This window comes from Parus major, chromosome 3 (genome assembly GCF_001522545.3).
Source record: "Parus major isolate Abel chromosome 3, Parus_major1.1, whole genome shotgun sequence".
Lineage (NCBI taxonomy): Eukaryota > Metazoa > Chordata > Aves > Passeriformes > Paridae > Parus > Parus major.
Window position 1 is genome coordinate 61,463,488 of NC_031770.1, and position 16,700 is coordinate 61,480,187.

Genomic DNA, 16,700 nt, shown 5'->3' on the forward strand with positions numbered 1-16,700 from the left:
ATAATTTCCCACCATAATGAGACAGAGCTCCTGAGCTAACTGGAGAAAGCAAATTACATTATTTGAATGCTGTTTTTGACTGGTTGAACAAGATAGTTTGTAGCAGTTAGAACAGCAAGCACATTAATGACTGACTGAAAACGCTTGCTATTTGGTAAAATGCAAAGGATATGATTGCACTGCTAATAAAAACTGATTTTATATTTGTTTAGTGGAAGGAAGGACGAAACTTAATCTTTTAAGAGCATGCAACTGAATCAGAGGTTTAAATTTCCTCTGAATCATGAGCAGTGTAGTGAAGCTGAGCAATGCACATAGCTGATCACTACTAAATAGGCTAAATTTCCAAGTTAACTTAATCTAACATCACTGTTGTGACTCCATGTAAATCAAGAGAGGAGTGCACTCAGTTATTCTACCCTTGGCTAAAAACCAGTGCTGTTTTCAGAGCTGTCCATGAAGACTACAATCTGAAATGGACATCAGTATGGAAGTGGACTATGCTCTCTGATTAAAACATAAGTGCATTCAGCTTAACCAAAATCTTTAATGAATCACTATTTATCTTGTCAGCTTGTTTCAGTATGAATTTTCCCTCTCTGATTCTATAAAGTTTATCTACTTTTTCAATTAGTTTCAATCTGGATTTGTGTTTCAGCCTGAATAAACTGTCTTCAAATTTTTTGTAAAGGAAAGACCTCAATTTATTTTAAAAATATTATATCAAGCCAAACAGTGCTTTGAACGTGGTTGGTTGCAGGAAATTTTTAAAGCTATTTTAAGCTGCTTTTCTTAGAATTATTTAAAAAAATTAAAAAAATAAGTTCACTGTGAACTTTAGAACTATACCTCACTGAGTCACAAAGGAGATTCTGAACTAATTTCCAGTATAACTGATTGGAAGTTATTTCTCTTTTCATTTTGACTTTGGCTCCACAGCACAATATTATTTTCAATGAATAATAATAAAAGAAAACATGTGTATGTGAAGATTGTCTTTGATCCATGCTAACAAGAGTCAAAAAAGGAAGAAAGAGCTTCAGAGCTACAGTACCTATACCCCATCTAGAATGAGCTCATTAGATTATAGAAATTAGGATCTTCAGCTAAATATTGTGCTGTCTTGGGAGTTTTTCTACTGATGGGCTCTGGCCAAGATTTCACCCAGGATTGTGATGTTCTGTCTAAAGTGGCTTTGAAAGAGATCAATAATTTACAGGAATTTCTCCATTCATGCTGCAGAAGTAAATGAAAAATGAAGGAAAGCATTACAGTGTTGATATTACTGGATGAAGATCCCTACTTCATTTTAATAGTACCTACATTTTAATAATAGTTACTCCTTTAAGCAACAGTTATATAATCCACTTTATAGATGTGACACACCAATGTCAGCCTTTGGAAACCCAGATGTGTTGTGCCTTTTGCTGGGAGTGTGAAATTTTAGAAATTGCAGGAAAATAACTGTCCAGTTTTCATGTTTAAACAGCATTAGTAGGAGGGATTTTTAGGAATTTCTTCAGAAAAGAGAAACTGTGCTTCATCATCATGCTGTAGGGCAAAACAGGTGCAATCAGCAGGCTGGGGTCACTTGGGAGGGAACTTCTCATAAGAAGCACCATTTAGCTTTATTCCAACAGGAATAAACTTGAAGAGCAGAAAAATACTTTATTTGTTTTCCACAACTTTAAGTCAAATTTTCAGATTCCTCTGCTTAATAATAGTCCTTCAAATGCAGGCTGCTGCAAGACATGTTGTGCTAATTGTTGTTCTGTCTACATTGGGAATGTTTTTCTAACTCTGGTAACTAAGCAGGCAGGTTCTGTTGTGGGTACATTTTTGAATATATTCTGCAGTTTCATAGTTCTGAGGTATGATGGGAAAAGGCAGAGTACATTCATGTCATAAATCTCATGGCCACCAACCTGAATGGAAGGTTATGAACACCAGGGAGCAAACTGAGTCCATTATGTCTGGAGAAGGTTCTAGATTTCCAGTAGATATTTGGGAGCATTCAGAGAAAATTATTGTATAGAATGCTTATAATTAGCACTAATTTCTTTCTTATTGTTGTGGTGGTTATTTGTTAAATGACCCACCACTTTCTAATTTGATGTTTGGAAAGCAAGACAATTTAGATTTTTCTTCCTGTTGTTTTAAAATATCTGGGAAGGAGTTGCCAAAGGTATTTTTAGGTTAATTAAAGATTCAGTTGGGTTACAAAAAAAACCCTAGATGATGTTGTGAAGCAAATTATGTTTTTGTTAGAAGTTGTCCCTAGGGTTTCCCTCTGTGATGTTTCTCACACAGATCTCCGAGATTCTTGTCCCAACAGGACTGGTGTTACTTACATTGGCACTGAACAGGACACTCAAATCTAACACCGGGCATTCACTTTGGCAGGGGGGGAATACAGTGGCTGCTTTTCCTTAAAGCACATGAGTTGAAGATTCCAAGCAATACCTAAAATAAGAGAATTGAATTTCAAGTAATAGAGTAGCTAATCTACTAGCAGAAAGATGTATCATAGAGTGATGCTGGTGATTCCTACAGAAAGCATGAATGATTTGGGGAGAGCCCTAATCACGGCTCTGGAGCTGACTGATGAAAGCAAACAAGGGCTGGCTGCTGCCTCCCAGGCACTGGTGTCTCCTGTGATTCTGTACACAATAGCAGCCCCCATGCCAAGCTTCACAGGAAGCTGAAGGGTGAACTTCATCCATAGATTTCACAGGATCGGGTTACCTGCATTCATAAAAAAACCGTAGGTACAATTAACTTCTCAGCTATCCTTCATTAAAAGGCAAACAATCCCACATTGCAGGTTGCTTTCCCTCCTTCCCACACAGCTTTTGTGTCATCCTAGCTTCCAGAAATGACACGTTACTAGTGTTACAGGCACTGAGATCAGCATCTTAAGTTACAAAGCAGCTCACTGGATTTGGGGTTTCCTGCTTTACCCAGACATGTTGCTGCACTACTGCTGGCTCCCTATCCCAAATTTCAATACAGTTCTTCTTATTTTATAAATTTCACTTCTTTTTGTTTAGGGTCTTTTGACTGGTTTTCTTTTCTCTTCTTTAATTTCATGTCCAGAAGGGTGGTTGTATAATTATTGAAGGCTATATACTTATTTCTGTTTTATTTCACCATAAATACAGAGTTAACACACTGAGAGAAAAATTGCAAATTATTTTATTTTTTGTGGGATTCATCTAGAGTTAATTAAGTTTCCAAGGAAAATACATCCAAGAATGACATATCCCTCCTCTCTTCCCACCTATTTTAATTGTCACACTCCCTTATGCCATTCTTTTTCCATTTGTTATTTCTCTTCTTGTATAAGGTACAAATTAGGGCTGTAAGAGCAGGCTCATAAGCCTGATCAACTTTAAGCATGTCCTTTGCATATAATTTATGTCAGTAAAATGAACCATTTGCACTTATATTACAGGGAGGAAACTATAAATTATAGCCTGCCAATGAAGTAATTCGTGTTGAAGCAGAAAAGGAAGGGGAGAAGCGAATGACAAAAAGCTGACCTTTTTACAGCAGCATGTGGGAGAACAGGCTTGGCTCCACACATATATCCTGAATTTAGTCAGGAGCACATAACATAACTTGGGGTCTTAGAAAAGTGGGAAGGTTCAAAGGAAAAATGATGGAACTGGAAGTAGCTTTAGAAATGAAAGAAGGCCCACCAAACAAAGGGTAGTTGATCCCAAAACAAAAAAAACAGGCAAGTACTAGGCCACTCTCCAAAACATCCCAAACTCTGAAAAGTCAAGATCTTTGTTGTACAACATATTTTTAAGTCTCATATGATAACAGTTTCCAGACCCCTGGCATGTTCCTTAACAAAAATGAGCTTCTTTCAGACTTGAATATGTATCTGTAAAGTTGTTTTGCATTTAATATTGCATTAGCTGGGACAAGGGTATTTGTATCAGTGGCTCTGTAACAGAGTGTTCCTGGCTTGCTGGAAGTGTTTGACTGACCAGTCGTGACAAATGGTCTAAAAAAGGAAAATACTCAAAACAAGAAACATTTGCTAAACAATTCCTTAAAGCCAGATTTTCACTGACTTGAGAGGAACTGCACCCATTTACCCATAGAAAGATGCTTGCTTGCTTTCATGGGAAAGCTGTGGAAAACTCTTACAGTGAGAAAAGTTACTTGTTCTCAAACTACAGAAGATACTGGCTCCCACCTTGCTCAGTATTTAGCACTAAGCAACAGGAAGCTTAAGAATTTAGAGGAAAAAACAGACACTCTGCCCCACCCCCATTCCTCAAGTAATAGATTCCCTGCCTGGACATCTTATAATTACAGGCAAAAGAAGTCACCCTAAACCTTGGATATCAACTACAGTGATTGAAATTTTAGTTACAAAAAATAAATTAAAAAAATAAAATAAAAAATTCCCAACCCTTGGATTATTAACATTTTTGGAGTTTGTTGGGGGTATGCACAGTATTCAAGACACTTGCAGACCTCTGGCCACACTTCTGTCTGAGAGCCAGCCCAGGTAGGAATGTGACAGCCTGGCAGCCCTGGCACTTAGGCAATGTTTCTTGCTCTCCAGATTATTCCTGCTACAGCACTTCAACTCTTGAGTCTCTTAGCATATTCAAACTCCTGAAGCACGAAGTAAGAGATAATAAGCCTTACTTTATCTGTTCAGTATTTGTAGCTCTTTCGTGCACCAAACACAGTCCTCTGCTACTTAGTCATATTTCTTCGTGTGGGAAAGTCTTGTTCTTCTGTCTTAGCAGCTTTCTCTATCAACCACTGCAGTCCAGATATAGGAAAAAATGTGAAGGATTTTAACAATTCAGCTTATTACAACACTTCAAGAACATATTGCAGCCTCTAGCATTACATGATCAAAATATCCTATTTAGCACTGTAGCTAAAATGTAACAAAATAATGATATACATTAAACTACTACTGCTGGTCTTCTACTACTACTACTACTATTATTATTACTATTATTGTTATTATTATTATTATTATAATCATTATTTTATCATCATCATCATCATTATCACCATCATTATTATTATATTTTATCTGATCTAACTAAGATGGTTTGGTCAGGTGGTTAGATAACTATTCTTCAAGGTCTTTTCATCACCAGTAGTCACTAACCAAGGGTTGCCAAAGACAGTGACAAGGTTTATAGGGCTGCAGTTGTGAGAAAGATCAGTACAGGGTTATTTCCCTTTTTCATGTCTCTGCAATAGCACTGAAAACCCAAAGAAGGCTTAGGGAAGCTTAATGGCCCAGCATTACCATGTGGACACAAAACAAAACATCTCCCATAACTGTTACACACAAAATCAGTTCATCTTCTGTTGGAGGTTCATTTGCTTCATTCAGTGGTGAGTTGGTTTCCTTAATTAAATCCTAGATTTCAAGTCAGTGTGCTATAGGAGAAGATATTTGCTGTTAGTATCCCTATCCCTTTCCTGTTTTGGCACAGTCTAATTAGATCTATCCTACTGCTTTCTTCTAAAAATAGAGTTTCCAAGCTCAAAATCCTCATTGTATCATGTTATTATTATTACTATCTCGTATACAAACTGCTGGCAATCACTTAGGTTTAACAAGTGATTTTATACAAACATATACAAATGTTTGTATTGTATCAAATACAAACATTTTATTTCTATTTGATCACAAATATCTCAGTGATTTGGACAGTCAGCTCCATCTTGCTAACACGCAAAGTGACTAAAGGCTTATTAACCAAATAGCTGAGTAATTATATTAATCATAATTTGCAGTAATGGTATTATTACTGTGAGCAGGGTAATATAAAACTCCAGTGAATCTCTGCACCACTGGCAGCCTTCTAAAATGGCATTGGAAGAGGGCTATGACACTTAAGCTACTTTAAAACCTCAGATCAGGCAATGCTGTTGTACATACACTAAAAGTTCACTTGCTTTCTTCTTGCATACTTTCTCCAAAGCTGTGGTGATGTGACAAAATTTAGCTGTATAAAGCAAAACAAACAACAGGTATAAAGCAACTCAGAAAATGGAAAACTATTTTGAATACCAAAAAGAAACTGTACTCCTAAAACTCTGTATGGAGCAATCAGGAGCAAGCTCCTGCTCATGGGGGATGAAGGGGAAACCAAGGTAAGAGGCAGGGAAGGAAGAGCTACAGAATGGGCTCAGTCTAAGGTGCCATTAGAAATAAGAGATTGTTTAGCTTCTGTGCTGTCTATACAGAGATTACTGGCCTCTGTGTAAAATTTGACACCCTGTATGTTAATGCTGTAAAAAGACCAATAAAAATGAAACTTTTGGACAGTCCTAACATTTTCATAATTCATTTTTGCACGGTGACCTCAACTCACACTTGTGGTCCATAGGCATCCTATGGGCATAAAATTATTCAGAGTAGTCACTGTGCACTTGTGGAACAGTTGCTAAAGTAGGCATTGCAGAGCTCAGAGCAAATCTAATATCTCACTGCATGCAAACTTAATCAACAGAATTTACAATTGCTCCTGTGTTACTGGAATGAAGGACTGATTTTTTGTGAGTTGGAAGATGGCTTCTCTAATACTTATTGCCTTGAAAGGCTGTATTGTTGTTTTCATCACTTGACCCATTACTCTTTTCATAACTTAATTAAATTATAAACTCTCTTGCTGATGCCGCTTGCTTGGATATTTTCCCAACCTTCTTTGTATGAACTCCTGTTCACCTACTGCTTTTTCAATTTTCTAATTTGCTTTGCCACTAACATCCCTGCTGGAATTTAGAAGCTGACGCACAAATCCATTTAAAGAAAGGTCTGAGTCTATTTTTTTTCATCCAATACATATTAAAAAAAACAAACACCCCCCCCCCCCCCAAAAAAAAAACCACTTACGAAATTGTACCATTTCCTCTACTTTAAGCAAGTACAAGAAGAATAAATACTTGTCTGTTCTCCCATGATGTGTAGGAGGAGACCTGGGCTGCATTATAAGTGAGTAGATAGGCTTTTGGAGGTATGCTGTAAAAGAGTCAAGCTCTCCACAACAGGAACACACTTTTCTCCTGCTTTCAGAAAAATCAGAATAATTTTTGCAGATTAAAACCAGCTCAGCAACTTTCCACTGACATGTCAAGGAAAATACTTGCAACATTTTATTTTCATTTTTAAGCCTGTTCAATATGTTATATCCCCAGGCTCCCCTCAAAAGATAGAAATCTGTCCCCAAAGCCTTAGCTGGTACTCTTTCTGCAGTAGGAAAACTTCAGTAAAACTGGTATTTATCAATGCAGCAGAAAGTCTAGCTTCTTGCAGTGTTCTGGGTGCACACACTGGCAGAGCCAAGGCAAATTAAATAATTTGGGTTGTGTTTGTCTGTTCCAATGCTGCAATGTTGGCTGACAACATGCATGGTCAGTATGCTCTGCAGTGCTCACTACAAATTATCAAAAAAAGATAAAGTTTGGGAATGGAAGTGCTTTGTCTATCACAGAGTCAGCTTCCTACTTTCTTTAGACCTGAGCAAGTCTAAAGTCTCGTCTGTGTTTATTTCACTGTATTGCTGAAGGGGAACCGTGTTCTCTGTTTCTCACACACAATCTAAGATTTTCCACTGCCAAACTGGCAGGCATGTGCAGATGCATCAAAATAATTTTCTGCAGTTAGAACTATTACATATGGTCCACCTGCATCACCACTATTTGTACTGGTAGAAAGTTTCTTCCCTTAAAATTTTGGTTGAAGTCAAATGCTTTCATTATTAGCTGTGATCACCCAGGCTGTACTTCTGTATCATTACTCTTTCATCTGGTTTTACGTTTGCCTGCTGAGAACAGCATCTTCTGTACCATTTGTGTTATATATAGCAGAAGCCTTTTCTAGCTGAGCTGAATACTGCAATCAATGTCAATCTGCTAACACTGAATGTCAGAGAATTTTAAATGAGGGTGTTTGCAAATCAGGCAAGGTAATATTACTTTTTCCTATAAACACTCGCATTGAAATGTCTTCATTGGCTGCCTATCCCACTTTTGAATTCCTTGAATGATACAGTAATAGGTATTTTTCTTCTAACAGGCAATTTCTTTTCAAGTCTGGAATCAGACCCTGTAAGTGTTCAATATAAGATATTCAGTCCCTTTGCTTCACTATCCCCTTATATAATTTTATCTAATTATAAAAATAAAATTAAAAAATAAATATAATTTATATAATTATTATTAAATTTTAAAAGTAGTTTATAATTAATTTTTCTACCTATAGTTGTATTGTTATTTGTGCTGCTGTGTCCTTCATGAACAGACCTCATAATCCTCGATGTATGTAACAAAAAGTCTGTACTCAAGTACCAATAATCTGCTGAAAGAAGTTTAGCCTTGAATAATGGTGAGACACAGTTATTGAAAGATACAGGCTGCAGAAGAAATAGCAACAATCCATATTGCCAGCCTACCATTTGCTCTGCAGGGTGTTAATCCACAAAACACAGCAGAAAACTTCCCTTTTTCTCTGCTCTCTTGTTGTGGACAGTTATTTTGTTGGCTATGTGGTTTGGATAGCTGTGGTGTCATCCTGTATCTACATTCAGTATTTCTTACCTAATTCAAACCTGCTGACTGTTAGGAAATATATCAGTCATTAGAGGTTTTCCCACAGTGTGTTTCTTCTATCCACCTTCTTGTCCATGCATGCACCTGTTCAGACAGCTTTCCAGAGGTCCCCACCTCTGGCAGACCTCTTTTATAGCTGTAAATGAGAATACCATCTTTGTGAGAAAAGCAACACAAGTGAAAACATTCTTAATCCCTTGGATTAGAAATTTGCATCTGCCCACCCTACTCAAGGCCATCCTTTCTCTGTGTCTTGCCTCTCTGACCTTCCAGATTGCACAAACTTGTACCATTTTCCTCCTTCATGCTTTCCTTCCTCATGCCCAGGATCTAGCACCCATTAGGGGTGGGTTTGATGTTTTGGTTTAGTGTTAACAGCCTGCTTTCCAGCTTGGTATGGCTGAATGGAAAGTTGCCAGGCTGGGTAACCAATTGCAACCAACCTGTCTCCTCCTCATCTGAGTGGGAAATAAAGCACCTCTAGAAAAACCCAGTGACATTCTGGTGTAGAAACTCAGATATCACAACAAGCTGAAAAATCATGTGTGTTCTGCTTCACAGGCTTCCCTAAGGAGCTTTTTAAACATAAAAAATGAATTAATGAAAATCTAACTGTTTTGAGTCATAAAACAATAGCTGTGCTTACACTGTAAAGACCACTACATTATATCACCATTTCTATAAGCTTTCTACACCTCCAGGGAAACACTGGAAACCAGTTCCATTCATCTTGGTGTCTCTGTATTAAGCTACTGAAAAACGAATGCCCCCTCCCCATGCTGTTTGTCTTCCAAATCTGCTCCACTGACACAGGTGTGCCGTGTCAAACAGCAGCAGGACAGAGGTGGGGAGGGAGGGATCACCCTCCTGGGCTGTGTTTAGGCTCCAGTCTGTTGTTAACAGGCAAAAGAAATTCTTCAGTAAGAACACTGAGGGGAGACAGCCCTGAAAACCACCTGCAACAACATAGCTGCAGTGCCAGCAGTAGCACGGGGGGAGATCTCCTGTGCACACAAACTGTCCCAAAAAGCAGTAAGAAAGTAGGGATCAAATCAAACCAAATCAAAGGCCTGCCTTGCCCAGGATCTTGCCTTAGACAGCCATGGGTAGAAGGCGTGTAGGGAAAGTATAAGAACAAAGTAAGTACATCACCTGGTGTTCTCCTAGCTTCCAGTGATTAATTTTTCTCAAAATAAAGGTTGCATTTTTACATATAATAAATATTTATTAGGTATAGTTTATATATATATATATATATATATGGGTATAGATATATAGATATATAGATATATAGATCTATATATAGACGTATAGATATATAGATATAATAATATTTAATAAATGCCCTAAGAGAATTTTCTTAACTTTGTCCAATTGGTTTTGAACCTGTATAAACTTTGATTGCCCAAAGCATCCTGTGTCAAGGAAATCCACAGGTCAGCTATGTGGAATTTTGTTTTGGAAGCTCTGCCTTTACTTGACACCTTCCAGTTTCTGCACTGGAAGGGCCTTTCCAATTATCATCCTGAGCTCTGTGTCCTTTGAGATGTCTGTTGTAATGCCATCCCTCATTTCTTTTTCAGGTGTAAGAGTGTTTCTAGACTATTTGGGTCTTTTGTTGGAGCCACTCTGCACTGCTAATCATCTTTGTTCCTCCTCTCTTTGTCTTTTCTGACATAAAAAGACCAGAACAAAGAAAAAGGCCTCAGCAGAACAGTACTGAGCACTAAGAGGATAATTTCTCATATCTGTTTGTTATGAGATAAATACTTTATACCTCAACATTAGCTCCAATTCGGAACATATCCTAGTAGGTGTGAAGAATGGCGTTTGCATTTATCTGTGTCAAATTCCACCTGCCAGTGGCTATGACAAAGTCTTCCTGCAGTTTCACATAATTTTTAGCACCAATTCGAAGCAAATCATCTGCTGCATCCTGTACAAAGAAGGATCCTAGTGTAATAACATTCCCAAGGTGTTGCAGTGGAAATGTAATTTTGCACTTGTCTTCTTAAGGAGGATGTTGTTTGGCCTTTATGACTGAATAATCTCTTGCCCTACAGATTCCCTGGCAAGATGCCTCTTCCTAACATGTTTTAAAAATGATTTATTGCGCACGTCCATGTCTTTTGCAAGTAGTTTCTCAAAATTTCTGCCTTTGGCTGAATTCCATTTAACCTTCCAGATGTAATGATGTTTTCTTAGAGACATCTTCTGACCTCTGAGATTTTCCTCAATCAGTTGCCATCACACCTGCTTTCTTCTGGTCTATTTATGATTTTTTTTAAGGATGTGGCATGTATTTGCTCCATGTGCCTCTAATGCACAATCATTGTGGTATAAGCCAGCAGGCAGCTGAGTACCGCACAGCCATTCACTCATTCCCTTCACTGGGCTGGAGGACAGAACTGGAAGAAAAAGGTAAAACTCTTGTGTTGAGATAAAGACAGTTTAATGTGACAGAGAAGGAATGGAAAAGAAAATAGTAATAGTAATAGTAACAGTAACAGTAATAGTAATAGACAAATATGCAAAACATATTGCATATTTTGTGATGCACAACACAATTGCTGTTCACCAGCTGATCGATGGCCAGCTGGTCCCCAAGCAGGAGCAGCCACTCCCTGGCCAGCACCCCCAAACTCTATATGTTGACCACGATGCCAGACTGTATGGAATGTCCCTTTGGCCAGTGAGGGTCAGCTGTCCTTGGTTGTGTCCCCCAAAGATTCCTCTCTGTCAGTATGAGAAGCTGAAATTTCCTTGTCTCTGTGAAAGCACTGCCTAGCAGCAACTAAAACATCAGTGTGTTATCAATGTTATTCTCACCCTAAATCCACAGCACAGCACTGTACCAGCTATTAGGAAGAAAATTATCCCAGCCAAAACCAGGACAGCTATCTTTGAATTATCTGCATGCCATCTGCAAAGACTTTACTCTTCAAAAGTTGGAGGTTTCCTTTTTTATGCAATCCTACATATTTTTTAACACATTTTTTTATTATTACCTTTTGAAATCAGGCATCATGGCATAGATATTGAGTGTTTTTATTGGTTCTGCTAGGCTGTTGGATGTGAGCCTAATTTGATCCCTGTTATAGAGTGCCTGTTCCACAACAGCATGTATGAATCAAGTCCAGTGGTGCTCAGGGCAAACTACAGAGCTGCTCATTCCATCTAAGGTTCCCTGAGTCCTTGTTCCAGGAGGAAGTCATTAAGAATAACAAAATGCTTTACTCTGACATCCCATCCTTTCACAGCATTAGCCAATGCACCCAGGAGTGTTTGCAGTGTCCTGCCACAGCCAAGTTTCCTGTTCTGGCATTCTCATCTCCACCAGCACGTCACAGGCCCTGCTGCATTCCAGGGATCACGGGGTGGTACAGGTATCCTATGGGGGACAGAGGGAGGGCAGGAACATTAAACACTGCCAAAAGTAATGCAAATGACAAGAGGACAAAAATATTTCTAATTTGCTTAGAAAAGTCAAAGTGAAAAGGCTTGAAACAGGCAGACTTTGATGAGTATAGAAATACAGAGCTCGTGCTTGAACTAATGCTAAAGAAGTTCAAATAGCTATGAGGGTCTTGCCTGCTGTAAGTAGCTAATTTGTAGGCAGCTTTGAATATATCACACAAGGGACTGTATCCATGTCTTTGCACTGTGCTAACCTGCAAAAAGAGGCAATCTGTGCATTAAGGGGGTCTTATTACTTTAGTGGGACACTCAGAGTCTGACATTCTTTAATTAAACTAAAATAATCCATGCACAAGTCAGACTATCTACAACAGCTAATGGAGGTAAGGATAGCTGAATGGAATAGAGGGTATTTAAAGAAATGGTACAACAGAAAGAGGGATAAACATAAATAAGTCATTTGTCCTGCTAATGTTGAAACATTTATGCCCCTGTTCTGAACGAAAAAGTTGCCCAAGACAAGTAGGCTATTGTACTGAAAAATATTGGCTGCCTGATGATTTTGGAAAAAAATATGCCATGTTCACAAATACCTCCCCTGACCTGTTTATTAAAAAGGACAATAAATGACTGAGCAGTAAATATTCAGAGCCTGGGAGATTTTATCAACATAATGTTTCTGAAAAAAATTGCATGATAGAATTGGCTGTGGGAAGAACTACAAGTTCAGATCTTTCTCAGGTCAGCTGATTCTGTTCATTTTCTAATTCCATGTACAGTTGCTATTTAACATTTTGCCAATCTTCTGGGAAAGTTTGTCAAACAAAGGTTTTGAACGTGACTTGCACAGATTGCTGACTGCCTTTCACAGCCGGGACATTTTATGAAGTCCTTCATGGGTGACTGTGTTTTGTTTTATTTTTAAATGTATTCCATAAAGGAAGAATTCTGAACTAAGCCACTGTGATTGCACTTAATCAACTTGCAAACAAAACACAGAAAAGAATTCATTATATTACTATAGTGCATTCCTGCTATTTAAGGTTAGTGTCATTATGAATAGAGCTTATTGGAACAAAAAATGTCTGAATTTATTTATAGATCTTACGTACAAATGAAAGAAGCAAAGTAGTTTTGAAACAGCCAACACACTTGCTGTGATGTTGGCCTTCCTAAAAGTTAGCTGCAATAAGGGCAAGTCACCAGGGGTGAGACTTTGTGCTCAGCATTTGCCTCTGTCTGCTGTTGCTGAAGTTTGCAGGAAATCCTCACTTACATCACAGGAGAAAGAATCAGCTCTTCTGAAAATATGTACTTCTGAGAAATGCAGAGGGCTGGAGCTAATGTGACTCCAGTGTTTCACCAGCACTAGGAAGCAGCATATGAAAATCCTAAGCATTTCATCCTTGAAGCTACAGAAATGTTTTAGAAACCATTACCAGGAGTTCAGGGAGGTTGATTCCAGAATAAATAACCTCCAAATAACATCTTCTCCCTGTGCCATTTTCCTTAAAGGTACTTCTCAAAACACCCCAGTGTCATAACAAATTATTAAGCTAAGGTTCTTTTTATCTGCCTGGCAAAAAGTAGCAGCTTAAGTAAATTACAAAGTGAATTTTTTAGACCATATTTAATCCAATGGAAGAAAGATGAGCCACTTAGTGGTTTTAAATATTTTATATCACTGTGGTTAATATTTGGTGTCAGCATCCTACCAACATCTGTGCTGTTTCTCAGAAAGGAATGCTACAGGCACTGTATATGCTACCAAAAATTCACAGCTTACAAATGAAGTCAGCTTGCTCCATTGCACTGATGTTAGTCAAGCAGAGCCCCACAGGAACCAGCTGAGTTACCCTAGCAGATAGGGAGAATTAGATCAGAATCAGGCCTTGTATCACAATGTATAATTCATTATCTCTTGAAAATAGCTAGTACCCTAATTCTACCTCTTTCATAAGCAGGGAATTAGGCATTTCCTGGCTCTGGCCCCAGATATATATCATGTCAATTTATTAGAAGAACTCTACATATCGAATTCTGACACCTGTTGTTGTTGTTGTTTACTTACGATAATCAGCACACACAGTAGTGTGACTGCACACTGTAGCCACTTTCCCAGAGAACTTTGTCCCTTGTCCATGGTCTTCCAAGGGAGAAGAATTGAAGCCAAGCAGAGTAGCAAGATGTTTTCACTTGAGGGTCATATCCTAGCATGGAATCTATTTCAAGCAGAGCTGACTAGGAATTTGGCTCAGTTGCACTTTGGCTGATGGTGGTGCTGCCCATCAGGTTCATAATGACAAGTGAACAGGAAATTTCGCCACTGCGTGATCAGAATGTTTCAGATTGCTCCAGGTGCAGCATGGAGCCAACCTCTCTGTAGAAACCCCGAGATGTGATACACAATGAGATCACTGTCTCTTGCTCTCCAAACAGCATGCATGAATAGGCTGTGGTGAAACCTCCCTAGGGAGACAACGGAAGCCTGATCACTTTGGTCATTTAGAGCTGCATAGTAGGAAACACTTATGAACATACTGTAGGGAGCAATTCTCCTTGGCAGAGTCTGTGTTAAGTGATGTGAGATGGCTTTTCAGCTCTTATTTCTGTGCTTTTGAGGATATAATGTTGCTATTTGCCTTCTTAAGCAGAGGTCTGAGCCTCAGAAGGAATGATACAAAAGAGGAGATAATCAAATAACTGATTTCCTCGCATGTTTTCTTTGAAGTGTTCAAAACTGAAATGCTGGGCTAGAGGCAAACACTGATAGAGTTACAAGAGGCTGAGAAGCAAAGTGTTTATTAGTGTCCCTTGGGCTCTACTTTCCATGTTGCCACCTTTGTATTTTCTGCTACACCACCATGCAAAGATACTGCCCTTGAATAACACTGGAAGATTTCGAATCCGTGTCCAAAATTTTGATGTGTTGGGACATCTCCAAGGAACTTGCAGATAATCATGGCTTTGGAGATTCAAAATGGGAATAGTGCAATTAAAAAAACTGGAAAAAAAATATTTGTTATTAATCAGATGGCATTCAATGACAGATATACAAATGCTGTAATCATGTTCATGCTAGTTCTTGCTAATCTTCTACCAGTATTTTTTCAGACTTTTTTTTTCCTCTTCAACAAGTTTTTCATTAAGTACATGGAGCTCTGCCAGAATCAGCTTTCATTCATGTTATTATAAATCATGGTTGAAACCTGTGGTATTATTCCTGTTTTCTCCACGTACAACTTAGATGAGCTTTTAGGATGTTGCCTTAGGGCTCAATACATCTTGATACTTTTTGAAAAACATTTGAAAAGTGAAAGAACAGTTCTGAGGCTTCTTTCTTTTTCTTTCTTTTTTCATTCTCTCTCTCGCTGTCTCTATGTCCCCTTCCCATCTGTCTCTTTCCCCTCTTTCTTGCCTACTGCCCCAGGCTCATGTCCTCTTCCCCAGGTTTTTAAAAATGTAATTGTGATGAGCTAGTGAGGTAATTTGGAACATCTCCCAGCACTTCAGCACTGTTGTGGTAAAAATCTGAAATACCCACAGTTCACAGCTGCTACAATGGCATACCTGCCATCTGTTTGTTCTCTCACCTGCAAGCCTGTTCACATATTAAAATCCTCTCACATCTAAAATCATGCACACTGTTAAGCTTCATAAAGGCATGAAGTGTGAGACACAAATAATGGCAAATATAAAAGCTTATATAAAAGCATTTGCACTAGGATTTTCTTGTTGCCTTTGGTGGAGTTCAAGTATTTGCTTTTGTATCTCTGTCTTTAGGGAAGAATTATTGAATTGTTACCTTTTTGGTTGACTCAGAATCCAAAGTTAGTGCTGTTCAAGTATCCTGACTATCATTTTAAAGTGTCCCGGACTTTTGACAGGTGGGCAAACATATGCTAAAGTTGTGTTATATTAAAAGAATTCAGGAGCATGGTCAGTGAAGCACTAGGCTACTCAGTGAATTATGAAGACAGATCTGCTGTGGAAATACATAAGTGATTACATAGAATAAATATGGGAGTGACACAAAAACTGGCTTCCAGTCCTAATTAAGTTGCAAGTGAATCATTCCAAATTTCCAATTCAATGTGTCATACACGCACTAAATAATTGCTATAGATCACAATTTTTGTTCTGTAGCTGCCAAAGGTACAGTCACTGGACCTAGAACAAAGATGTTCTCTAGCACTCCAACTGGGCTTACAAAGGTGAAGCACCTCCAGCATGTACAGGTGCTCAATATTTAGCCTGGCATAAAGTTGCACCATTTATCAGGCACTGCGCTAACAGGGTGCCCCAGAGTATTTTGTTCCTAAGGAATTATTTCTTCCTCTTTCCTTTCTGCTCTCTTACCATCATCCTGCAGACATCAGTTTTGTCTACATTACAGGTGACTTTTGAACTGATTTTTGTTACCTAGTCATCAGCTTCAAGTTTTAGCTCAAAAGGTGTGATTTATTTCAGTTCTTTCTGCATCTTTCTTCCATAAACCAAGTATTGCTTGAGATGGGAGATCACAGAGTGAGCATATGCATTCCTTAAGGACTAATTATATAAAGTTGGTTTCCAACCAATTTTTTTGTACATATAGTCTGGGGCCAAAAGATACATCTCTCCTTAGTGTTTAGAAGATGCTAGATAAGGAGAAGTTGAAAAAAAGCATTCTATGT